A 27,760-nucleotide genomic window follows, 5' to 3' on the forward strand; every position below is an offset into this window, starting at 1 on the left:
CAAAGTACTTTACAATACACACACACACACAAACTGTAACCTCATAACAACCTTGGGAAATAACAGATACTATTAGCATCCTCATTTCTCAGATGAGAAAATTGAGGTAGGCCAGTTAAAAGACTAGCCTGGAATTACACAGCTAATAACTATCTTAGGTCAGATTTAAACTCAGGTTTTCATAATTCCAGGTTTCACACTCTATCCAATGCAACACCTACCTGCCTTATAAGTATAATTACTTATAAATTATATATTTTCACTGCTGTATTAATATACCATGTACATTAGTAAACATACATAAATGATAGATACTAAAAAGGATGAAATAAAGCTTTGTATTTTTGCTTTAACTTTGTATTCTGTGACTTATTTTAAATACAGGATAGCATTACAGTATTAATACTTAGAATACAAATATTTACTATAATTCCCTTAAATATATTATTTTTTAAATCTGAAATAATTTTATTAATATAAAAACTTTTTTGCTCACTAAAATATTAATACCATAATATTTTGGGGAAAAATATGTTTCATTATTTATTAAAATTTTAGTGTAATAATTTTGATACATCAATTCAAATATCTAAGTTCCGTTTATTTTGATATTTGATTTTAATGGCTATCATAACCAACTGAAAAACATACCTTGCAAATATACTTTAAAAAAAATCAGACAACCCATCTACTGACTTTGCAAAAGTGTTTTTCTAAATAGGTTAGTAAATGTCTACCTTCCCTGATATCAGGGAGAGAAGGGACATGCTCTCTGAAGGTAAGGTCCTATGTTCGAAGAGTTGGCTGTTTCAAGTAGGTAGAAAAGTACAACAGAAGATCAGGTGACAAGATGCCCAGGCAAGTCCTGAAAGCAGACAGCCCAATGAAGTTTTGTTTTGGTGTCTTCTTTTTTGTTTTTGTTTTTTAAATTGGGGGTAGGGGGTTGAGGGAAGGGGAAAAGGTGATATTCTTCAGAGTTGTAGATCTAAGATAGCTATACCTGGCCACTTAAGCCCTAAGCCCACTGGCAGTAAGTAGCTACTACTGCCTTTCACTGCTTTGTTCCTTCATTCTTCTAGTAAGAGAAGAGAGAAAAGCCTGGGTGGGGCAGCAAGGAGCTGATGCTGATGCTGATGCAGCTACAGACCCAGGTAAGAAATGACTGCCTAGAGAGGAGATGACCAACTCTAGATGCCTAGAGAGGAGACAGACCAAACTAGGTACAGGCCAGAGGAAAAGAGTACAGAATTCACCAAGTACCCCTCTTAGCCTCCTCTCCTACTAGAATACTTCATGGCTCTTTATTTCTCACTAACATACCTCTACAAGCCCTAGCACCACAGCAACAAGAAGGCTTAGATGGATTATCTATGGCAATGTCCCTTCTGTATTAAATGCATTTTTCAAAGGTTGGCTATATATGGCAACTGGTGGGGCAGTGGGGAGAGCCTGGGCCTGGAGTCAAGAAGACCTGAGTTCAAAAGCATCCTCAGACACTTAACAGTTGTGTGACTCTAGGCAGGTAACTCGACCTCCATATGCCTCAAGTTTTCTCATCTGCAAAATGAGGATAATACTACCAGCTACTGCCAGGGTCCTTGTAAAGATAAAATGAGATATTTGTATGTAAAGCGCTTAGCACAATGGTGGGCACATAGTTGTTGTTGTTGTTTGTCCTTCATTCTGGAAAAAGGACGATGACATCAGGAAGGTGATCCCATGACTTGCAAATGAATTGGATTTAAGTGAGGTAGGGCTGTGCAAAGTCACCAGCCTCACTTTCTCCTCCAGAGAAATCTGTGAGAGGAAGACCCTCAGGGTTACTGTACAAAACAGAACCAATTGTTATTTACACTTACTCTGAGACATCAAATCCTAATGACCCACCGAGGCTAGGGCTGGAACACACTGTTGGCCAATCAGTGACAGCCTAGCAGAATAACAGCTGACTAAATGAGGTGGTGGTTCCCATATAGGGTTGTTATCCTTGTTCAGCTGTATCCTACTCTTCGTGACCCCATTTGGGGTTTTCTTGACAGAGATACTGGTGTGGTTTGCCATTTCCTTCTCCAGCTCATCCTTGAGATGAGGAACTGAAGCAGAGTTAAGTGACTTGCTCAGGGTCACACAGCTAGTAAGTATCTGAGGCCAGATTTGAACTTGTGAAGATGAGTCTTCCTTACTCCAAACCCATAACTCTATTCACTTTGCCACCTAGCTGTATGCCCATGTGGGGTACCATAGTATATTGTTTTTTAAATGCCATCTTCTATTTTAAATGCTTTAACATACATTACTGACCATGGCAGGTTCTCAGGACTATCTATTCCAATGGCATGACAGACATTTACCATTACCCTTTTCATCTTGAGGGAGGCTTAATAAACACACATCATGACTACAAATTCTAGTCATCTAGCTTAATTTTTTTTAAATTACATTTTATTTTTCCCCCTTTATATGTAAAAGCAATTTTTAACATTCTTTTTTTTAAGTTTTGAGTTCCAATACTGTATACCAAGATAAGGTCAAAATGGGACATAAAAAAATTAGGAGAGCAAGGAACAGTTTATCTGTCAGATCTATAGAGAAGGGAAGAATTTACAACCAAACTAGGGATAGAGAGCATTACAAGATGTAAAATGGGTAATTTTGATTATATTAAATTAAAAAGGTTCTACACAATCAAAAGCAATACAACCAAGATTAGTAGGAAGCTGGGAAACAATTTTTATAGCAAGTGTCCAGGCCTCATTTCTCAAATACATAGAGAACTTAGTCAGATTTATAAGGATGCAAGTCATTCCCCAACTGACAAATGGTCAAAGAATATGAACAGGCAGTTTTCAGATGAAGAAATCAAAGCTATCTATAATTATATGAAAAAAATACTCAAAATCACTATTGATTAGAGAAATGCAAATAAAAACAACTCAGAGGTACTACCTCACGCCTATCAGATTGGCCAATACTACAGAAAAGGAAAATGACAAATGTTGGAGGGGATGTGCGAAAACTGAGACACTAATACACTGTTGGTGGAGCTGTGAACTGATTGAAACATTCTGGAGAGTAATTTGGAACTATGCCCAAAGGGCTATAAAACTGCTTACCTCTTGATGCAGCAGACAGATAGAGATTGCAGAGAAGTGAGAACAGAGATGACAGAAGGGGCAATTTGTTGAAGGATGGAAGGGAATCAATATGCAGGTGCAAGGATTTGTCTTGGCAAGCAATAAGAGCCAGTGTATGATACAAGGGTGAAGGAGAAGACAGTGACAGAAGGCATCATGTGAAGGATATGAGATGAAAAGAGGGAGCTCTCAGCAAATGGCCTCCACTTTTTTTTGAGTAAAATATGAGGCAGACTTCTCAGTTGAGAGGGTGGGAGGAATGGGAGCCATAGTAGGTTTGAAGAAGGATGAAAAGGTTTGGAAAAGCAGCTGACGTGAGTGGGAGAATCAGGAAGGTATAAAAAAAGACTGTCTTGATGCAGTAAAGATCCAGAAGGGGATTGTGTAACATAAATATGAAGTGAATCCAATCAGTATGATTTTATGACTTTCTCCACCTTTATTCAGCAGGACGGATGCAGAAGCAAAAGCAGTGGATAACGGAAGTGATTCAAGTCTAAGACATGGCAGGGAAAGTTCAACAAGATGAGAAGGGCCTGGCAAGGGACTCAATAGTACAAGACACTGTGGAGCTGAACTGGCTCACCAAAGGGTCACAATGGAGAAAGGAGGAGAGTATAATTAATGCAAGGGTGATAGCCCAGGAAAGAACTGAGGGATCAAGGGACTGAAAGTCATAGTATAGATGAAGAACAAGATGGAAAAGATTTATTCCTAATTGTGAACTCACTTAGAGGGAAGTCAGCTTGCTTTTTATCTAGGAAGAGGACTATTTCTTCTAGTCAGCATTAGAAATACCCTGTGCCTCAGCATTCCTCCAATGGTCACCACCTGATCAAATGAGCTGATGATCTTCTTTAAATTAATTACTGAATAATAATGTCCTACAATCTATTACGTTTCAGATTATCAAGAAATTCCTTCACACTCTTAATCGAGTTATTCAGCAGAACTCTCTGACTTGAACAGGAACTTCCTCTGATAAAACCGCCTTTATATTATTTTTATTTTTTTATTTTTTACCTCCCAAAAAAATGTTACCTATCTTCACTACCCACCTCATTCATCAAGTTTGCATCCAAATTACTTTTAGCCACTTCTAAAAACCCAAGGTCACTCTTCAATATTTGCCATTACTGAGGTTATATCTTAGTTGAAGGTAATAATTTCATTTAAAAAAAAAAAAGATATTCTGAAAATACTTTGAACAATTGCAAGCTTCATAAAGCGTAAAGCCTCCTAAACTGATGAATGACACAATGGTCATTTGGACTTCTGGCATGAATTCTGTTATGTTTTAAAAACCCAATTTAAAACTTCACATTTATTTCAATTAAATTTCATCTTATTAGATTCAGTCTATTATTCTAGCCTGTCAAGATATTTTTGGATGCTAGGTTAATCACCTAACATGGTAGCTATCCTTTCCAGATTTGTGTCATCTGTAAATGACAAGCATGCCTTTATTCAAGATATTAATATAAATGTTATACAGTAAAGGGCCAAGTATATATCCCTAGGGAACTCCATGAGAGACCTCCAAGTTGACATTGACTCATTAATGACTACTCTGGAGTCATTCAACCAGTACTGAATCCATATAATTAACTATAACCTAGTATATATCTCTTCAACTTTCCATAAGGTTAGAATGAGGTATTAAATACATTCTAAAATCTAGGCAATCTGTATTTACAGAATTCCCCCCATCTAAGAACTAAAAAGGAATGAAGTTTAATCTGAACACTAGCCCTTGGTTACCACTTCTTCCCTTTTAAATGTTCATAAACCATCATCTCTAAAAATAGGCGCTAAAATTTTGTCAGGAATCAAAATCAAGTCCATCAGCATATAGTTGGTAGGCTCTACTCTCTTCTACCAGTGTACAGCGAAGTGCAGAAGTCAGGATATTTACACTGCTTTCCAGTCCTGTGGAACTTCTCCCCTTCACAATAATCTTTCAAATACTGTTAACAATAGCTCAGCAATTATTCCGACCTGTTATTTCAGTACCCTGAAATGTAGTTGGTACAAGCCTGAAGACTTGAGCTCATAAAGCTAAGTTCTCTTTTACTATCTCTTTACTTATCTTACAATAAACTTTTTTTTCTTTACCAGTCTAAAGATCAGTCTCCATGGTAGAGAAAGTTGAAGCACAATAAGAGATGTATAGTTTTTCTTTCCCTCAGATATAAATCTTGCTTGTTTCATCACTCTCTTTCCACAACATCAACTGATGTGATGATCTTGCCACTGTATTTATCTTTTTGTCTACTCATAGGGAAAGGCTTCCAAGCTTGATGGTGAATACTGTAGGGAAGATTTATAGGAGAACATGAACAAGAATTGTGCAAAATGAGAAAGTGTAGCTGGATTACAATCTGCATATCCAAAGGGAATATCCTTGATGTACTGAAATGGCCACAGCATTTTTTTTCTGTCAGTCATCCACAGAAGTACCATAAATGAAGAAAGGAAAAAATAAGGCAATCTATGTGTATCCTGTGCTTGAGAAGCAAAATATTTCAAAAAGTTTAAAAAGTTTTTTTCAAAGTCTCTAGTAATAATAAATCACATTTATATACCATCCTAAGGTTTATTAAGTTATTTACATCAGCCCTGCCAGGTAGGTGGCACAGATATTACTCTCCCCATTTTGTGGCTAATAGATCTGAGCTTAAGAGTAGTGAAATTAATTAACTAAACCCTTTCCCTCAAAGCCAAGTACAACTGAAGGTTTTTAACAAACCTAAATATAAATTTTAACAAAACAAAATATAAATTAATGATTAATGTATTAACAAACAAATGCACTAAGAAAATAGGAAGAGAGCAACAGCATGGTGAAAAGGATAACAAAACCTGCGCTCAAGTGATGCTTTCTACATATGTATATGTAAATAGATGCACATGTATATATGTGAGGGTATGGACACACACATATACATACTTTTAAAAACCGAATCCTAGGAATTTCATCTCTAATTACAGAAATGGTTAAGATCATGCTGGAATTTAATGAGACTTTTTAAAATAATGCTACTTCTTTTCTCTTGCTGTAATATTCTGAAAAACCTGCCAAGGTTACTATTAAAGTAAGAAATCCCAGACACTTTCAAGACCTAGGCCTTCAGACTTTAGCTCTGAAGTCCCTGCTCTGTTTTTATGTCTTTCAATTCTTTAAGCCTTTAAAATCACACAACATAAATGAAATTGAGAATTATCTTTATCACCACAAAATGTTTGCTTTGTCTTAACATTTTCAAAAATAAAAGTAGCACCTCCACAACACAATAACTCTGTCAATGTTACAGTTTACAAAGTGTTTTCCTCCTAACAACTATACAGTGTAAGTAGCACAGCTGTTAACCTCATTTCACAAATGAAGGAACTTAGTCTCAGGGTGGCCAAATGCCTGGTCCTGGGTCACAGAACAAGGTCAGTGTGGAAGGCAGGTCAAAGGAAAGAAAAATAACTTCAAAGACTTAAGAACTGCGATGATTTCAGTGACCAAATGAAATTCCAGAATCAGTCAGTCAACAAGCACTTATCATTAAAGTGCTTACTGTGTACCAGACACTCAGCTAAGGTGCAGGGATACAAAGAAAGGCTTAAAAAAAAGTCCTTATGTTCTCAAGGAGCTCACGGTCAATGGAGGAGGTAGAACACAAATAACTATATGCAAACAAGACATTTATACACACACACACATACACACATATATATATAGATGATAAACTGGAGATAATCTCAGAAGGAATCACAAAGAGGAGAGCTTTGAAAGTAACATTCTAGGGGCAGCTAGGCGGAGCAGTGGATAGAACCCTGGAGTCAGGAGGACCTGAGTTCAAATCTAGTCTCAGATACGTAACACTCACTAGCTGTGTGACTCTGGGCAAGTCACATAACCCCAACTGTCTCACCAAACAAAGAAAGAAAAAGAAAGTAACATGCTAAAATTTGTTATGAAGTACTTAAAAATAAAAGCAAATTATACATAATGGAGAGTCACAGTTTCAAGTACAACCCTTTCTTCTTAATTGTATGTGGAAATGTTTATTTTAATTTATATTTCTAAGTTCAGAACAAAATAAATGGGAAAAATAAAAAAATCATCTTAACTGATAAAGCAAACATTTTATAAAAGACTAGTACTTCACTCCTAAAACAAATGAAAAGCATAACTTTTCTTTCCCAAATGATAATTTTACATAGATGCTATCTACTTACAAAAGTTTAGCTTAAAAAAAAAAAGGTTTAGCTAATTTTGCCAGCTTGTATCTCCCAGCTCTGGTCAAGTGATCCCATTCATCCCTACCAGCAATCCCCAGGTTATAGAAGGATGAGAATTGGTAACTGACTTTACAAGAAATACACAAAAGCTCCTGATCCGAGGTAACAAGTTATGTCCAGAATGGAGAAATATCTCCATTTTCTTGCCAAGGTCCTATATTTATTATTCAAACTCCTTGTCCAGGTTCTGACTCTTTTCCTATGCTCTGAGCTCAGTGTCCACACATGCCATAGAAAAAATAAGATTTCCATATACTTTGTATTTGTTGAGATCAGCTAAAGTGGACCCATCCTAAGGAACCTCCAAATTTCTGAACACTTCACTCTACATATCTTAAACCCACATAGCAAAATCAGGAGGAATACACACTTGTTTCAAGAAAAAACAAGGGTTAAATAAACTCTTCTAATATCCTGCCTCACTTGTCCTTCATCAGTAAGGAACTCCAGACCTAAGGCTGCTTTCCCTCTGGCCATCCAAAAACCCTTTCATCATATTCACTCAGCACCAATCATCAAAATTAGTTTCCTTTCCTCTCCTCCTCTCTCAATGTTATAAAAGCAAACAATTCTGGTCTCCTGCATACAACACAGCTAGGTATTAAGAGAACAATCAGAATTCTCTAATTGATGGAATTTCAGAAAGTTTTTAGGCTGAAGTGGCCTTCCTTTAAGTCCCACCACATAATCTATTCTGCCTATGTAAAATGTATACCTTGAGAATAAGATGAGAAATGAGCAGAGCAAAAAGATGCTCTGAAATTTCTCTTAAAATTCCCTGAATAAGCAATTCCAGGGGTTGGGAAAAGAACTTGGAATAGGAACAGAAAGATAATTCACTGCTCTCAGTCCCTTCCTTGAGAGAAAGCACAGTAGAATAATCTGCGATTTCTATCTCTATGAAGTCCAAGCCCCAGTTTTTAATGTTTCTTCATCCCTCTATGAATAACTTGAATAAGAGGCAAAACCTATCACAGGAGGAAGGTGATATGCCTTCCTTTAATGGAGGCAGACTCTCTACTCTTAAACATCTTCCCTGTTCTAGATAACAAAAAAAAGGTAAAGGAAGAAACAAAAAAAAGGTAAAGGAAGAAACTGGAGAGGCCCCGTGAAGAGCTTTCTCCTCCACCTATGTCTCTGTTCTCCTTAACAATGCAAGAAGAGCTTTTAGTCTGACTGTATAAAAGTCATTACAATTCTTTTACTACAGCAGTTTAACATGCATACCTAGTTACTGCAACCCAGTAAGGATTATAAGTGTTTTATGTTCCATTTGATTATAGCATTGAAGCTGATCATCCTACGAAAAGTTTGTTGTGTCATGCTCCTCCATTCATGATTCAGAGGCTACATTAGTTCTGACCCTCTTTTGCCTAATATCCTTGCCCAAGTTTCTTATTACTGCCAACTACTCTACCTTCCACTTTGTTTCTGTGATACAGCACTACCCTGACCCCAACACAGTTCACGAGGCTCCTACCTTCTGACCATGTTTCTGGATTATTATTATTACTATTATTATACCTTCCTGACCCTATGACATTTTGTCTACATCTGGCCTCGATTCCTTTGTGACCCTATAAAAAACTGGTTGCCTGTAGCAATATTGCATTAATGTATATTAAAAATGTAAATACTATGCCAGAAGTATTCTAATTTCTGAAAATTTCTAGGTTCTCAGGCTCAAATTCCATATCAACCCTATTTTAGAGCACCTTGGATCCACTCAAACATGATTTTCGACCTTTAGATCTCAAATTATTAAGACTCCTTAGATTCACCCTGAAACAAATTAGAATAAAAATCAAAACCTTAGAGCACAGTAGGCAGAATAACATGAACCAAATCACTCCTCATTAATATAGACTCATGTACCTAAGGCTGCAAAATAATCCAGGACTGGAGGATAAGAATAGGGAATAAAGATTTCTTTCAACCTAAAGTCTACTTGAATACTTTACACTAGAATATCAAATTATCCCTCTAAAAAGTCTTCCTGTTTAAGTCAGTGAGGAAAAGATATCTACTTTCCCAAATTTTTTTTTAATAAAGAAAGCAGAAACATTAAATAAATCAAATTTATTGCATCAAACACATGATTAAATTGTCACAGTTTTCAAATGAAAAATAGGCAAGTCTTACCCGATTTTTCCACTCCTTCTTGTTCACAACCAAGGATTCAGAGGCAATTTGGGATCTTAGACCTCAGACCTCCGATTCATCATAATATTGGAGATGTTCATGTAACTCTCCGCTGACAGCTGTTCCTGGTCCCTGCATTAAAAAAAAGAAACAAGTATAAATACTTCTGATTATATAACCATATTAGCAGCCCTCCATCACTAAAAAAGGAATGATATGGGATCCTAAAGTCATCAACCTAGCTCAACAGCAACATAAGTGATAAAAGATAAATTCAAACGTCCATGAGATCAGAGCACTAGCATCAATATGAGGCCTTAGAAATTTAGCTCTGGCTTTGCCACTAAATGGTTATACAACCTTGGACAAGCTAGCTAAGTTCTCTGGACCACAGTTTCTTCATGTGTATCCCAATATTGGCAAATTTTTACTACCAACACATCTGAGATTTGCACTTTTTCCTACCTGGATCCTGCTTCTCCCACTCCCAACTTCCTGTCCCTGCTTCACAGGCTAAGGCTGCAGAGGGTAGGATGGTCCACAGCAGCAAATTTAGGTACTTTATCATTCCAGGGTATAGCTTAGGTCAGGAAACACAGAGAGACTCTGAAGTCCTTTCAGCTCTTTATAACTTAACAAATCTTTTCTCCGAGGGTCAAAGTGTAATTTCTACTACTGCCATCTTCCACCTCTAGCATTCACACTCCCTCTAACTCCATCTCAGAGAGTCCCTCTCTTTCTTTAAGATGCAGTTCAGGCACTATTCTTCTGCATTAAGCTTTTCCTGATCTCCTCAACTGTTATTGCCCTTCCCCCTTCCAAACTACCTTTATTTAATTACTCTGTGTATGGGTGTAAAGGTATGCATGTGTATAGTATTAACTTTATATTTATGCTATATGCATATGTATGTATGTTTCCCAGTTAGCATGTAAGTTCACCATGTAAAAGAAATGTTTCTTTTTTTTATACTTGTGTCCCCTGGTACATAATGGCTTCCTAATAAATACCTGTTCTTTGATAGATAATAAATTAAACCTCACAGTACAGGGAACATAGGGATTGAAGAAATGAAGCAGCAATTCCCCTACATTCTCAAAATAATTCAAGTTGTAAATGAGTGTACTTCCCAGATACAAACCATGAGTTATTGAAGGCCTGGGTGAAAATACCCAGTTGCAACAGCATCACAAAATAGAACCTTTAGTGAAAACTTCAAACATTTCAAATCCTATTAAAGGAAAGACTTCTATAACAAAAATCCAGCTCATCCCTCATTTGTTTTGAGCAATGTAATACAAAAAGTATATAAATTAAAATAGTATTTATATACCAAAATTTAATTATCACATGTATATAATACTAGTTTCACATTAATCTTTTCTCTCATACTCATACGCCAAGATCCTAATATAGATATTTACTGAATTCTACAATACCGAGCAGGATCAAGCCCCAAGCTCCAGTGTTTTCAATTCCTTTCCTACTTCACCCTCTCAGTTTTCAGATCTCTCAGAACCTTCTTTATGACCACTAAAGCACTAAAACATTATATTTATATATTTAATTTTTTTGAAGAGAAAAAAATTTTGCCTTTATCTCATTCTGACACAGCAGGACACAAAACAGAAATGAGGGGTGAGGAGTGGGGGATGGAAGAAGAGCTAAGGGAGGAAGAAGTATGGACATGAAGACAGGTTAACTATTCCAAACAGAGAAAGGTCTAGCTCAAGGGTTCTTAACTTTTTTTGTGTCATGGACACCTTTGACAATCCAATGAAACCTATAGATCCATTCTCACAATAATATTTTCAAATAACTGAAGGAAATGCTAAATTTCAGTTTAGGGTTTGGTGGAAATAAATATTTAACCCCATCCAAATTCATAGACTCCTCTTAAATCTATTCAAAGATGACTTGGTGGGTTGCTAGCAATAAATTCACACCAAGAAAACTATTTTTCAATTAAAATTTGCCATTCCAAATATTTTAAATCTGTCAAGTTCTATTATTTTCCTCTCAAACTCCCAATATACAAAATGTTAAACCATCAATAAAACTCTCAAGTTTTCTTTTGTTTGTTTTTGTTGGGCAATGGGGGTTAAGTGACTTGCCCAGGGTCACACAGCTACTAAGTGTTATGTGTCTGAGGTCGGATTTGAACTCAGGTCCTCCTGGATCCAGGGCTAGTGGTCTATCCACTGAGCCACCTAGCTACCCCCTCAAGTTCTTTTCTAATGCAACTTAGTATGCATCAATCAACATAGTATGTTGATGATAAACTGTGTAGCTATATGTGCATGTATATGTGTATGTGTGTATATATATCATTAATGATTAAATGCATCAACAAACCAAAGAATCACAGAAGGGCAGAATGGGAAGAAACCACAAAAATTGTCAAATATTTATAATGGCAGCTGCAAAATTCACTTAACTAAGAAAAAAGGCAATTCCCTCTCAGTTTGGCCTTCTCTCCCTATATACAGCTCAAAACCCCTTGACATTACTTTATTGAGTCCCTCATGAAGATGTGACCCTTCTTACTGGGTCAACTCCCCCTTGATTCCATCCTCTTGTCTTTTCCAATAATTTGTCCCTACAATTATCCTTTCTCTCTAATTTTCAAAATCTCTCTTTTCTACTGCTTTCTTCCTTGCCACCTACAAATATGCACAGGTCACCCCCATACTTAGAAAAACCCTCGTGACCTTTTCATCATTTCAAGTTATCATCCCATCTTTCTACTACTTTTTTTCAAAGTCCCAGAAAAAAATTGTCTATGCTCATTGCCCCTAATTCTTCTCTTCTCACTCACTTCTCTACCCTTCGTAATTTGGCAACATCATCACTCAAATGAAACTGCTCTCTCCAAAATTGCCAATAATTTCAATTGCCAAATCTGAAGCCCTTTTCTGTCCTCAACCTTCTTGACTATTCTACACCATATGAGACTGTTTACCAACTTCCTGTCCAACTGTCTTCTCTGAGTTTTCTAGACATTGCTCTCTCCTGTGTCTCTTCTCACCTGTCTGACTACTCCTCAGTATTCTTTCCTGGATTATCATCCATATCATGCCCCTCTATCTGTGTGTTTATTCCAGGAGTTCATCTGAGACTACTTCTCTCCGTACACTTTCATTTGGTAATCTCAACGGCTCACCATTGTTTTGCTGTTCACCACTTTGCAGATGACTCTCTATCATCTATATACATCCCACCCCAGCCTCTCTCCTGAGTTCAAGTCTTGCACTACCAGCTGCCTATTGAACATTTTGAACTGAATGTCTTATAGGCACCTCAAACTCAGGAGAGAACTCATCATCCTCCGTTCTCCTAAGCCCACTACAAAGATGTGGTCCCCAGGCATAAAGAAGGAAATCCTTGCACTACATGATACCCTCAGATGAGACTTTCTCTTGACTTCAGGTCTACAAAGAACTTATATTTCCCCCACCTTGTGCTAGACTCTGTGGCCAACAACCTAGAACTGTGTGCCTTTTCTTTGAGCCTTTTTAATGACCTTCTCTATACGTCTTGCAATGATTTCTTCCCCATGATTTCACACTTATTGCTCCAATCCCTGTCCATCTACGGCACCCATTTTCTCTACCTATGCTGCTTGGTTTGCCAATAGCAAATTTCAAATAAACTGTAAGGAGAGAGTCAGCCTTTTGTGGCAAAACTGCCTAGTACTTACTGATCTAGTCTGGTTGCTAGAACTCTACTTCTACAAAGTCATGAGATTTGATTCTTTATGATTCTCACTTCAGAGTCTGGTGTTCCCAAAGTTTCTTCCAAGACAGTGTTTCCTCCCAGAGAGACTACCATCCTTCTCTCTACTCTCCTTTTCCACTCTCCACTTTCCCACAATTCTAACCTTGTCATCCAGTCTGCTCTCATTCCCAGCTCATTGGCAGAACTTAAATGATAGCCCATTATAGAGCCAATAAATAACAAACACCACTCCCTAAATCAATGTGGTAACATCTAACAATTTCCCCTTGTGCTCACGCTGCTGTGTCATGGCTCACAGGGAAAGCAATTTACATCTCACTACTTAAGTAGTTTACTAAAATACAGATTCACAATTAGAAAAACTCTTTTAAAATTCAATTACAAAAACTTCCCTCGATAAATCAGGTCATGAATATCAATACTTTTTCTCTTTACTAAAATTCAATTAGTGTTCCATGAGATATTTCTCCTAAAAATGAATCCTTTTCTAGTATTTCTTCCTTTTAAGGAAATTCAATTCTACTTTCAGTGGGGAAAAACTATTATATTGGTCATATGTCCTAAATTTGCACTTCTCAATATTTTCTTTGCCCACCATGCTCAAAGGAAAAAAACAATTTAAAATAAGTTACCAAAACATAAAATCTATAGCCATGAAACATTATATTCATTTCCATTACAAGTAATCTAAGACTTCCCTCCCAGGAAACAGTATGATTCTCACACTTGGTCCCTAGAAGAGGTTATCTGAAGTCTTTCCTTAACTGGCTTCTTAATATAGAATCTCTATGCTAGTTTTATACAGAACATGCCTTTCTACTTCTTAGACTTTAAGCGTAATGCAAGCAAAGAATGACTTCCTAAAGTGGAAATGAGTCATCAACCTCTGGCAGGAAGTACACCATAATCAAAATAACCCTTCTCATCCTGGTTAAAGGCCAGTTAAGGGTAGATGTCTATAAAATTAAGCTTGCAGTCACTGAAGAATCTTTAAAAAAAAAAAAGTTAACATTTTTTAAGTGGAAATAAAGCTAAAAGTTATCTCTTTGCCTGATGATAAAACATGCCCCCAAACTGGCTGATTTCCCTTAAGAATTTCAGAAAATTAAGAGCTAAGAGCTAAGAACGCTAGAGATAAAAATGAGCTAGAGTTTAACATACTATTTACGTAAAAAACAAAAAGACATTTACATGATGTAAGGAGAAGCCTGGAAAGTCAGGAGACCTAAATTTTAGGTCCTCACTACTCTTTGACTGTTTTGCCATGTGAGGAGGAGTAAGTCAAAGTCTCTGATACTAATCTATAAAACAAACTGTAAAACATCAACCTTTTCTACCTGATATATGGCTCACAGAAATATCCTAAGGATAAAATAAGGTACATTAAAGGACTGAAACAAAAATTAAAGCACTACAGAAACATGAAGTGGTACTATTAGCAGAAAGATTACTAACTAGATTGTTAGTTAGTACTCATAGAACTCATATCTATTAGTCCTAACCTTGCATAGCTTCCTATCAATCACTTATTGCCTCTTTTCCAAACGCTTAACCTAATATAATGCCAATAAGATTAAAATCCAGACATGAAATCAGTCCATCAAAAACATTTATTAAACATATACTATATGCCAGGCACTGTGCTAAGTGCTGGGAATATAAAAAAAAGCCAGTCCTACCCACCTCCCCACACCCCCAAAATCCCTACTCTTAAGAAGCTCACGTTTTAATGGGGGAGATAACATGCAAATAATAATTGTGTACAACACATACACACACACACACACACACACACACACACACACAATGAACTGGAGATATCCTTTGAAGGAAGGGACTAAAACTAAAGAGAAATAGAGGCTTCTGACAGAAAGGAAGACTTGAAGGAAGACTAGAAAGACAAGAGGTAGAGAAAAGGAAGGAGAGTGTTCCAAGCATGGAGACAGCAACTAAAATAGGAGATGGGAGTGTCCTGTTTGAGGCCATCATCTCTGGATCACAGAGTGAGTGGAGAGGAATAAAGTCTAAGAAGACTGGAAATGGGGCCAGAAGCGGCACAGTTTATAGAAGACTTTGAATGGTAAGCAGTTTATTATAGCCAATTCCTGATTAAACAAAGGTAATGGGAGATACACAGGTACAAATAACTCAATTACGTTAAACATTTATTATATATGTACTATGTTCAAAACACTGAAAATACTCAAATGGTAACTTCTTCTTCTTAATCTCTATATCTTCCAGTTATTTCAATCCTTAAAACAACCAGATATACAAAGATTAAAAAAAAATAGTCCTTACCTTCCAAGAAAGTTACAATGTAATAGAAAGAATCAGACATAGAAAAACAAGTATGATACAAAATAGAATGTTACAGGGTCAAAAGAGCTATAAAAAAACAGCTCTAAGAAAATTTCAGGAAACATCACTTTCATTTGGCAGAAAATCTGGGAAAAGTTTCATGGATGATATGGCATCTGAGCTAAGAGAAGGCTTTCAAGGGGAGGGACTGAGAGTAAGTATAATCTAGTAATGAAGATCAAAGCAAATGATTTAAAAAGCAAGGGAGTACCAGATGTGATCATGGAATAGCCAGAAATCCAGTTCACATAATTCAACAATTCTACAAAGTAAATAAAGGGAAATAATATGAAACAAGGCTAGAAAAGTAACTAGTGGTCTGAATGAAATGAAGTTTAGCAGTAGAAGGATCAAGCAGATCAACTGACAAAAAATATTTTTAGACACCTGAAACTTGGTAAGTCTTAGGTATTTCTATACTTTATACTTTTATGACTTTTTCTATGTCTTAGTTATCAGAATACCTTAGCATTTTTAAGACTCTTCGAATAATGAAAGAAGGAACATGTTGTTCTATCTAAAGACCAGATGCGTCAAATGACAAGATTATTCTTTTGGGCTAGTCTTAAATTTGAGTTTTTCTAGCGTACTTAGGTTAAGAAAAGCATTCCATCTCTACTTTCACAAGTTTGTCTCCAGGACCTGGAATGCACTTTTCTTCTGGTCTCTATTAGAATCCATAGCTTCCTTTAAAGATCAGCTTTATGTAGCTACATTTCTCAGAACCCATTCCTGATCCCTCCAGTTATTCTTTCTCTCTCTCTCTCTCTCTCTCTCTCCCCCCTTCTCTTTCTATTCCCCCCCCCCATATTTTAGAAGGGGGTGGATTTAGGGTAAAAGATACTGAATTCTATTTTACACATGTTGAGTTTGAGATATTTCCAGGACATCCAGTTTGAAATGTCAAAAGTGAAGCGGTAATGCAGGATTAAAACTTAGTAGGGAGACTGGGTCAGGATATTATAGATCTGGGAGTCATCAGAAATGACAATAAACCTACTGGATCTGATATGGTCAGCAAGACAGAGTGTAGGTATATGGTTAAAGATTGAGTACAGGTGGGAGGAAGGACTGAGAGGAAGCAGAGGCACTGATCACAAAGGGCTTTTCCAAATAGCCTGGATATTACAGTAGAATAAAGAAACCAAATTTCATCCAGACAAATGATTTATTTGGCAAGGCATGCAATTACAGAAACAAATTGGGTCCAAGGCTCTCAGTAGCCAAGGACCCCTGACCATTGGTTTCCACACAACTAATATATGATTTTGATGGAGTGAAAAACAGCAAAAACAGAATCAAGGGGATTGAGGTACTTAGTTTCTTATTGGTGGAGAGGATGGGGAGACACTAAGGTGAGAAGGATAGTTTTGTGATATTTCTTGTCAGGTGATCTTTGGGAGGGGGAGTAATCTTGTGACTTCTAAAAAAAATCATGTGACAAAAGCAGCTGAAATTTAGCTTCACAAAAGAGTGGATAAAGCCAAAATGGAGTCACTAAGGCTATTTTTTTTAAATAGATATTGTATGATAGATTGAGGGGATAGAAAAATCTAGTTAAGGTTTTTTCTTGTTTTTAAAGAGGAGAGGCTTGGGGAAATTTGAAGGGAATAGGGAAGGAAGAGGTTGAAAATTTGAGAGAAGAGGAATGACTGACTGAAGTTTCAATATGCTGGAAAACATGAAAAGGACCACATGGTATCAGCGGCACATTCAGAGAAAGGGCTTGGTCTTGGCAAGGAAAAAAGCCAAGTCATTGTCAGACATGGAGGAAAGGAAAGAAGAGAAGGGAAGATAATGCCATGGGGAAGTTGAGATTAAAAAGGGGGGGGAGGGGAAGAGTTGATTTCAAAAGGCCTCAATCTTCTCAGTAAATTAAGAGGTTAGAACTCCAAGAGAACAAGGAGGGGCAGGTGGGGAGGAAGGTGTGGGAAGCTCAAGTACAGAAAAAAAGATTTGGAAAAGCTTCTGTGGGGAGTGAGATAGGGGATAAATTAAATAGGAATAAAAGGACTTGCCTTCAGGAAATGAGAACCCAGTTGAAGTTGAATAACATCAACTTATAATGTACATAGCATGGTTCTAACTTTCTCCAATTTCATTCAGTAGCACATGAACATAAGTGGCAAATGGTGAGAATAATTTAGGGCTGAGATTTGGCAAGGAATTAGCGGACAGGGCAAGTGGACACCAATTTCAAAAGCAAAAGAGAGTGTAGAATTGAACTGACTTTAGGGTAATCACTGAGCTTGGGTTTTAGGTTTGGGGAACATGAAAACATCCTCCAACAATGTGATTCAACAATTTACAGGTGTTACTTGGATTGAATGCAGACAGTAAGAGGGGTGGGGGTGGAACACCTCTTTTTCTGATTTCAGGGAACTGCACCTGTTTACTCTCCCACTTCCAACCTACAAAGTCTCTAATCTTTTCTCCAATTAGAAATTAGATTACCTAATCTTATATACTGGTCTATATCCTGTTAATTATTTTCTTTTAATGCATAAAATCTTCTCTTCCCTCCCTCTTCCCCACTTCCCTCCCCCCCAATTTGGAGTCCACTGCCTAGCTGAGGGGGCCTGATCCTGATGCACTGTGCAATTACACCCTGCCAATAAACTGACATGTTTGGAAGCTCGAAAGAAAAACAAAACAAAACAAAACAATCTATTTGTTACTGACAGTTGCAGGGATTTGCTTACGCCACTAAGAGATTAAATAAATAGCTTGTTTGTGGACCTAAAAACTAATATAAATCAAAGTAGTCTCCTTGTCAGTCTAAACAATGGACACTCTTCATTTAGCTGAGTTTTTTCCTATGGAGACTATTCGATTTCTTTATTCATTTGCATGGTTGTTAATGCTTTTCAACTACCCCCAAATATTTGTATTTAATTATCTGTATACATATTATATCCTCAAAGTATAACACAACATGCTTGAAAACAGGGTCTTTTGTTTTTGTTTTTACATCTGCCTAACAAATGACTGGCACATAATATGCATTTAATAAATGGTCACTGCATTTAAATGAATTGTGGTAATGCCAAAACACACAGTGTTGTCCACATACTGGGAAACCTGTGGCACTCAATATTTATACGGCATTCCTCTTCAATTTAGACTCTGTGTGGTACATTCACAAGTGGCAAACACTTCTGGCAAGCATGTGTCTTGCTTTTTTTATATCTTGTTGATGTTAGTAAATAGTATCAGTAAACCAAGTTATCTCTGAAGTTGCCCTTATCAAGGATATTTGTATGATATAAACATAGGAATAGGAGACATCTTGTGGGAGGACAGCTTTAGAAGCTATGTTCTGGTTTACCAAGTCAAATGCTTCTTAAAAATAATCATCACAGCAGGATCTCTATACAGGAAGGCACTGAAGTTTATTGAGTGGAGGGGTGACATGATTAGATATATGCTTTAGAAAAATCACTTTGGCAGCTATGTAGAAGATAGAGACAAAAAACAATTAGGAGGCTATTATTCTGGTAAAGAAATGAGGGCCTAAGTTTAGGTGCTGACTGTGTAAGTAGAGAGAAAGCAAAAAATACAAGTGATGTTGTAGAGGCAGAAACAACAAGATTTGAAAACTGGTAGGATATGTAGGGTAAGGAAGACTGAGAAGCCAAAGATCATCTCAAAGGTCTAAACCAGAGTGACTGGAAGGACGCCTTAATGCCTTTAATGCCTTAAACAAAAATAAGATCTCCTATGTATGCTACAAGTCCATCTATCCTAGTTCATCCTGAGTGAGTCACTCCGTCCCACCCAAAATGAAAATGGGGGAGTAGGAATCTTACAAGTCACTGAGCCAAAGCCAGAGCCCACCCTCTAAGGGTAGTTTGCTGCATTCACAGGGTAACCTGGGGGACTGTGGGTAGTTAATTTGGAAGACAGTGGGGGATTTTTCAAATGGCACCTGCTCAGCTGTTGCTGTAAGCATACTCAGTAGTGGCTGCAAAGAGATTAGGAATTCACACAGTGAAAGGATGGGACTGGGCAAGGAGGAGGAAAGAAAGGGGGAGGGAAGAGGTACTAGTTAGAGAATAAGGGTAGATGTGGTAGACCAGGCTAGGCCCCATATAGGCTAGAGTAGTTTTCCCACACCTTCAAAGTTAAGCGGTCAACTCTAGAAGAAATGATGATGCAGGATAGAACAGAAAACTAAATCTAAGACAGCTAGACACAGACATCAAGACAATAAAAACTGGCATTGTCATGGTCAATACCAGCAGTCACTTATCCAAGTCTAATCCTTCCCTCCAGATCCTACAGAGGAGTTGCTGCCTAAGTAAGCAGTCTCCCCTCCTCAGAGTCAACTATGTCAAACCCAGGAGATAAAGCTGAGGCTGCACTGACCTCAGATATGGAACAAATCAAATGAATACTTGATGCACCACATATTTGGCTTTCCACCAGTGAGCATAACACTATAAACTCTGTGAATATATCAATGATCACAAAAAGGAGCAATGCCCTCTGAAACACTAGTCTGTGACATTAACTTTGCTTTGTATTTTAGATATATTCTATTGATATCAAACTTAAGGAAGCCAAAAAGTTTTGAAGGGTACTTTAGTATCTACAGCAACTTGAATAAGCATCTTCATGCAAGATAATGTGTTTTTGTACTGCCTAAAGTTATACTTAATTATGTAATTTCATATGATAAATTAAAATGTCATGTTTTCTTCTATCACTGATTCGATTAGATTTTTGGAACACTGGAAGAAATTATTTTACTCTCAATATAAATGACCTTATTTAAAATATTTCATATTAAACTAAGTATCTTTTAAAGTAAATGCTTCAAAGTGTTTCTCCAAAGGTGGTTACCTATTCCTATCAGATAATTAAAGAGTCTCCCCTTCCCTTAACAACACTGGGGGAACCTATAACCATATAATTTAGGAGAAATGCTCTCCAAAGACATAAAATTTGGGGCTAAATGGGATAACTTCCACTGGAAAGAAAAGAAAGTGAGGTTATAATATTCCTCGCAATCCTGTCCAAGATTTGGACTTACCATGGATTAGAGATGAATCAATCAGTCACACATGGTACAGGGAATACGTAAAAGCCATAATCAGTGGATCCCCTGGTTATGAAGTTAATATAGTATAATATCCATATCATAAGTGGGCCACTTGTCCACAAGATTCTTTATTCAGAAAAGTACTTTCAAATATGCTTGTTTAATTGCCCTTTTCAGATATCTTGCCTCTTATCATGTGTGATTTGCCTTTTTTTTTTCTTTTGGGGGTAGAATCTGAGAATGGTTATATTTTTTATTTGTTTTTTTTTAATTGTTGGAGAACTTATTTTCAGAGTACCCTTAAGAAGGGATCTAGTATTTTCCATCTACCCCATGAAAACTTATGCTGTCTCTAAAATAACTTAAAAAATAATACATTTTATAGGTATTAATTTGAGTCAAAGGGGGAAAAAAAACCTTCTAGACTTTGCTTCATGTTCTTTCTCATGCTTAGGAAAAGAAGTGTGAAAAGGCATTACAGGATGTGGTCTGACTAACTGAAAGACACCCATCCTAAGGAAGTGCAAAGTACGCATTTACAACAAGAAAAAGAATGATTTTTACTACTGGAAGAAAAATTGTTTGTTTTTTAATGGGCAACTTCCTACTCCATTTGCTAACTTACTAGGTTAATAACAATGGGAAACCAAAAATACAAATAAAAAACTTATGAAATTTTTGAAGGTAACAACTATGTTATATATTAACTACGTCATGAATTTAATCTACATGATAATAATTTAAGAAATAATATTTTAGCTCAGAGAGGCAGCAGGATATAATGGATAAGAGAGCTGGTCTCTTACTTAGCCTGAATGCCCCAGCACAGATAGGTATTCTGCCCATCCACATGAAGGAAAGACAGCAGGGTGAAGGAGCTGAAGATGTGGGTAGGTAGCTGAATGGATAACTGCAGACTAGAGAGAAGGAACTTCTGCCTTCCAAAGAGAAAACAGATAGAAGGGACAGAAGTCCTGGACTCAGTATTCTTTCCTAAGAGAGTTTATTATGAGCAGGATACTCTACACTCCAGAAACAAGGCTAAGGACACCCAGCATAGGGATCTATGTAGCCTGAAGACAGAGGGCCCAAAGAATAGACAGAAAATTTCTCTAAGTTGGTATAGGAGAGAGGAAGAAAAACCAAAGCCTTAGCACAAATCTAACTCACACGAAGATAAAAGAGAGGCTAAAAAACAAAAGGAAAGATGAGGAAAACTAGAAAGGGGGCCAGAACACTACAGACAAATATTATATCACAAAGGAAAAGGAGCCAAAATTCTTCAATCAAGAAAAGAATTCTGTGGACTGCTTAAAGTTCACTGAACAGGGGCAGAGCCAAGAAGGTGGAGTAAAAGCAGTGACTTGCTTGAGCTCTCCCCCAAATCTCTCCAAATACCTGCAAAAAATGGCTCTAAACAAATTCTAGAGCAACAGAACCCGCAAAAAGACAGAGTGAAATAAACTTCTAGCCCAAGACATGCACCAGGCTGGGAGAGAAGGGCAGTTCAGTGTGGGCCATGCAGGTTGTACAGGCAAAGACCAGGCCTCAGCAGGGAGCAGGCCTCAGGTGACTGAATCACAGGCAGCTGTGGCAGTTTCCAGACTTCTCAACCTACAGACACCAAAGACAACTTAGAAGGTCAGTAAGAAAAGTCTGTCAGATCTCGGTGAGAGAGAAGCTCGGTCCCAGCCCCAGTCCTGGCACACCTCCAGGGTGGTAGCTGCTTCCAGAGCTCGGCCTGCAGACTGAGGGGGAATTGAGTGGCTGATCAGAGGGGGATTGCAGGGATCTCTTTGCTGGTGCTGAGGCAGGAATCTCTAGCTTTGCCCCTGGCTTGGATCTGGGTCACAGTTCTGGGTGGCGATCCTGGGGCGAGAAGGAGTACTGACATGGTAGAGCTTGTGGTTGCAGTGGAGAGGGAATCCTCCTCACAGTTCCAAGGTAGAAAAGAGTGCCTGTGGTCTCTCATAGACCAGAGAGCACAGGCCAGGAAAGGAGTAAACACCTCGCCTTTGATCACACCACCTTGGAAGAACTGAAAATTTACAGGTCCCTAGAAGTATCTCTAAAAACAGCTCCACAAAACCCCCGAAGCCTGGGACATTACATTCTCCACACTGGAAGCAGACCCCTACCTTAACAAAGAGTTTAAAATTCAAGTAATTGGCCAGGAACGAGCAAAATGCTCGGGAAAAAAAAAAAGTCAGACCATAGAATCTTTCTTTGATGACAAAGAAGATCAAAACATACACCCAGAAGAAGAAAACAAAGTCAAAGCTCCTACATCCAAAGCCTCCAAGAAAAATATGAATCAATCCCAGGCCATGAAAGAGCTCAAAAACAATTTTGAGAAGTAAGAGAAGTAGAGGAAAAACTTGGAAGAGAAATGAGAGTAATGCAAGAAAATCATGGAAAACAAGTCAACAGTTGGCTAAAGGAGACCCAAAAAAATACTGAAGAAAATAACACCTTAAAAAATAGCCTAACCCAAATGGCAAAAGAGATCCAAAAAGCCAATGAGGAGAAGAATGCCTTAAAAAACAGAATTGGCCAAATGGAAAAGGAAGTCCAAAAGCTCACTGAAGAAAATACTTCCTTAAAAATTAGAATGGAGCAAATGGAAGCTAGTGATTTTATGAGAAATCAAGACATTGTAAAACAAAACCAAAAGAATGAAAAAATAGAAGACAATGTGAAACATCTCATTGGAAAAACATCTGACCTGGAAAATAGATCCAGGAGAGATAATTTTAAAATTATTGGACTACCTGAAAGCCATGATCAAAGAAAAAGCCTAGACATCATCTTTAAAGAAATTATCAAGGAAAACTGCCCCGATATTCTCGAACCAGAGGATAAAATAGAATTGGAAAGAATCCACCAATCACCTCCTAGGAATACTGTGGTCAAATTCCAGAGTTCCCAGGTCAAGGAGAAAATATTCAAGCAGCCAGAAAGAAACAATTCAAGTATTGCGGAAACACAATCAGAATAACACAAGATCTAGCAGCTTCTACATTAAGGGATTAGAGGGCTTGGAATATAATATTCCAGAGGGCAAAGGAGATAGGATTACAGTCAAGAAGCACCTACCCAGCAAAACTGAGTATAATCCTTCAGGGGAATAAATGGACATTCAGTGAAATACAGGACTTTCAAGCATTCTCGATGAAAAGACCAGAGCTGAACAGAAAATTTGACTTTCAAATATAAAACTCAAGAGAAGCATGAAGAGGTAAACAGGAAAGAGAAATCATAAGGAACTTATTAAGGTTGATCTGTTTACATTCCTACATGGAAAGATGATACCTGCAACTCATGAGACCTTTGTCAGCATTAGGGTAGCTGGAGGGAAAAAATTATATGTACAGATAGATAGATAGACAGATAGATAGATAGAGGGCACAGGGTGAGTTGAAGATGAAGGGGTGATATCTGGAGAATAAAATTAAGGGGTGAAAGAGGATTATACTGGGAGAAGGAGAAAGGGAGAAGTAGAATGAGGTAAATTAACTCACATAAAACAGACAAGAAAAGGCTTTTACAGTGGAGGGAAGTGGGGGAAGGTAAGAGGGAATGAGTGAATCTTATTCTCACTGAATTTGGCTTAAGGAGGGAATAACATACACACTCAATTGGGTATGAAAATCTATCTTGCCCTACAGGAAAATAGGGAGGAAGGAGATGAGAGCTGGGGAATGACAGAGGGGAGGATAGATTGGGGGAGGGGGTAATCAGAAGCAAACACTTCTCAGGAGGGACAGGGTCAAAAGAGAGAATAGAATAAATGGGGGGGATAGGATGAAGGGAAATATAGTTAGTTCTTCACAAGATGACTACTATGGAAGTGTCCTGCATGACTACACATGAATAACCTGTATCGAGTTGCTTGCCTTTTCAAAGAGGGTGGGTGGGGAGGGAGGAAGGGAGAAAATTTGGAACCCAAAGCTTTGAGAACACATGTTAAAAATTGTTTTCACATGGAACTGGGAAATAAGATATACAGGCAATGGGGTACAAAAATCTATCCTACATATATTCTACAGGAGTAGAATATATTCTATATTCTACAGGAAAATAGAAGGGGAAGAGGATAAGAGAAGGGGAGGGGGAGATAGAAGGGAAGGCAGATTAGTGGAAGAGGTATTCAGAATGCATGCCATCTTGCAGTGTGGGGAGGGACGAGATGAGGAGAAAATTTGGAACTCAAACTCTTATGGAAGCAAATGTTGAAAACTAAAAAATAAATAAATTATACAGCCTAAAAATAAATAAATAAATAAAAATCACTGAGCAGTAAATTCCAGAATAGTTCCAAAAGTGATATACAGCTGTAGGAAGAAAATATCAGAAATCAAATTAGGTCAGAAATCTGTTCCCAACAACAACAACAAACCAATAGCAGAATACAAATCTTGGAATACACAATGACATTCTCTCCAAAGAAGGAGAAGATAAAAGATAAAATAGATTTGGAAGAAAATTTGGCTGAGGAGAAACAAAAAGCTACATCAAAAGTACAAGAATTAAAGACAAGCCACAGCAAGGGCCATTAAAGACAATGATGGGGGCGGGGGGAGGGGAGGAAATAATACAGGAAAATTGTCCAGAACTTTTTAAAATAAACCAAGTACTGACTGATCAAACAGATAAGATTGCCACTAGCAAAACCAAACAAAAACAGAACCCATATTTCAAACTCCAAGACACAAAGTAGTTAAAACTCACAATTTAAGTAACAAAAAAATTTGCAAGAGGCCAGGAGGAGAAAAGACCCTCATACACAAAGGACAACAAATCTGAATAACTTTGGATTACCCTGCAGTCATCAAAGCTCAAGCTGTGTGGCTAGATAGATAGATAGGAAATTCTTCTTTCTCTTCCCCTCACTCCCAATTCCTGCCCTCAAAGCAAGGATCTTCAAACATACATATTGATCCTACTTCAAATACTTCTACCTAACTCTTTTTCAATCTCTTCTGCTAGATTAGACCCTGTTCTCTTTACTCTCTCTAATCTATCATTTGGTGATCTCATCAAGTACTCTGGCTTCAATTATTATCTCTATACTGATGATGCCCAGATTTAAGTATTCAACCACAGTCTCTCTCCTGAACTATCCAAACTCCAGTGGTTCCCTGTTACCCCTAGGATCAAATACAAAATCCTCTTTTAGGCATGTAAAGCCCTCCACAGCTTGGCCCCTTCCTACCTTTCTAGACTTCTCACGCTTTGTTCCTATCCACACACTCTGTGATCCAGACACACTGGTCTACTTGATGTTGTATCTTGTTCTTCAATTCCCATCTCCATGTCTTTGAACTGGCTGTCCCATTTGGCTTCCTGTCCTGGCTTCCTTCAAGTGTCATCTCAAATCCCACCTTCCACATAAGACCCTTTCTGATCCCCCAGTTACTAGTATCACATCCTCTGTGATTACCTCCCATCTACTTTATACAAGGTATTCCAAAGTCTCAGCTAAGCTTAGAACTGCACTAAGACTTCTCAAACATCCTGTATATTGTGTTTGTGTCTAGCTGAGTTAGATCAGAAAAAATGAACATTTAATAAGTCCCTACTATGCATGTGCTAAGCATTGAGGATACAAAAAAAGGCATAAGACAGAAGCAGGGCCTGTGAGTGGCTGAGGCATTTCTAGACTGCAATTATAGACTACTAACTATGATCATAGGACAAGAGGATAAGACATGTAGAGGAAAAGCTCTATCTCTGAAAACATTTATTATCAAAACAAGAGTCGATTAATTAGATGAATATAAATTTTGGGGTTTTTTTTGGGGGGGGGGGAGAAGGAAGGAAGAATGCCTCCCTATCTCACCCAAAGTAATTCACCAATTACTGGGACCTTAAGCAGACTGTAAGCATGACCAGGTAGGAATTAACAGCATATAATAAGAAAGCTTTTGAAGGCAACATTATGTGAAGATATCAAGAATGGATCCACTGGAAGCAAATGAACATCTACAAAAGGATAAATAAACTACTCTATTTAAGTGGTCTCTCCCATAGGAATGATGCACTCCAAGTAAAGAATAAAAAGAAAAAACTTCTTATCTGAATCAAGATGTAAATGGGTTCATTGAATACCTAAGACAGAACTCATCGATGGTTCAAAATAGGAACATGACAGCAGTAGACAGGCAGAAATATGAAAAGAAATCGCAACTGCTTTTTAAAAAGATAGTCATTGAGACAGAAGGTTGAAAAGACAAAAAAAAAAAAAAACAAAGAAAAATGCAAAGTTTTGTTATCACTGCAGGAAACAAGGCCACAGAAATACAGACTGCCCAACTATCCTTGAGAGTGAAGAAGATATAGGCATTGAAATATTTTATCAGTTTGAGTCCAATGAACTTGAAATTACCAAATGTAAATTCAAAGTAGATCCAGGTATGGAGGAATTTTCTTTTTCAAAATGTTCCCTTTGTGGAGAGATAAGGTGCCTATTTAGATTTTGTCCCAACAATCCAAAAGGTGATTATTGTAGATTTTGTAGTTCTACTGAATATTTTAAGAATACCCTGAAAATCAGAATTCAGATAAAATAGTCACAAGTTATTGATCTCTTGAATGAGGAGATGAGAGTAGATTACAAAGAAATGTGGGCTGCTAACAAACTACAAAAACCCAAAATATTAGTATCCAGAATTGTTCATTTTTGATAGCAGAACTATCTTTTTTGTTACCACTTTATATTGGGCTCCATAGTCCAAACTAGGACTTCTATGAAGAATTAGAACCTAGTTGAACAAATAAGAATAAAATTACTCAACATCTACTCCAAGAGAAAACTTAAAGTACACTACTGCAAGCAATCAGAATGTTGCCAAAATGCATTTTCTAATGCCACCAGCGTGAAACCCTTAAATACAATCACTGGATATTGAAACTGGAATTTCTGGGGGGAGGCATAGTTCTAAAAAGGACCTGCAAAGCATCAATGATACTAATTGATAACAATCTTGTTGCAGTAATTTGCACAATTCAAAAAGCAAGACCTATGTATTAAGGTGACTGCTTTAAA

General features: G+C 37.4%; 1 protein-coding gene and 1 pseudogene across 5 annotated transcripts in view; one reads left to right on the forward strand and one right to left on the reverse strand.

The window, feature by feature from the left end:
* Positions 1-27,760, reverse strand: part of ERBIN (erbb2 interacting protein) — a 189,278-nt gene that overhangs the window by 133,041 nt on the left and 28,477 nt on the right. For all 5 annotated transcript variants that reach the window (XM_027863532.1, XM_027863529.1, XM_027863531.1 and 2 more), the window contains exon 2: positions 9,570-9,701. The gene's annotated coding sequence lies outside the window, so the exon portion shown is untranslated. The remainder of the gene's footprint in view (positions 1-9,569; positions 9,702-27,760) is intronic.
* LOC114044077 lies at positions 1,122-27,398 on the forward strand (annotated as a pseudogene).

Source organism: Vombatus ursinus, unplaced genomic scaffold (genome assembly GCF_900497805.2).
Source record: "Vombatus ursinus unplaced genomic scaffold, bare-nosed wombat genome assembly UNPS02014772.1, whole genome shotgun sequence".
Taxonomy (NCBI): Eukaryota; Metazoa; Chordata; class Mammalia; order Diprotodontia; family Vombatidae; genus Vombatus; species Vombatus ursinus.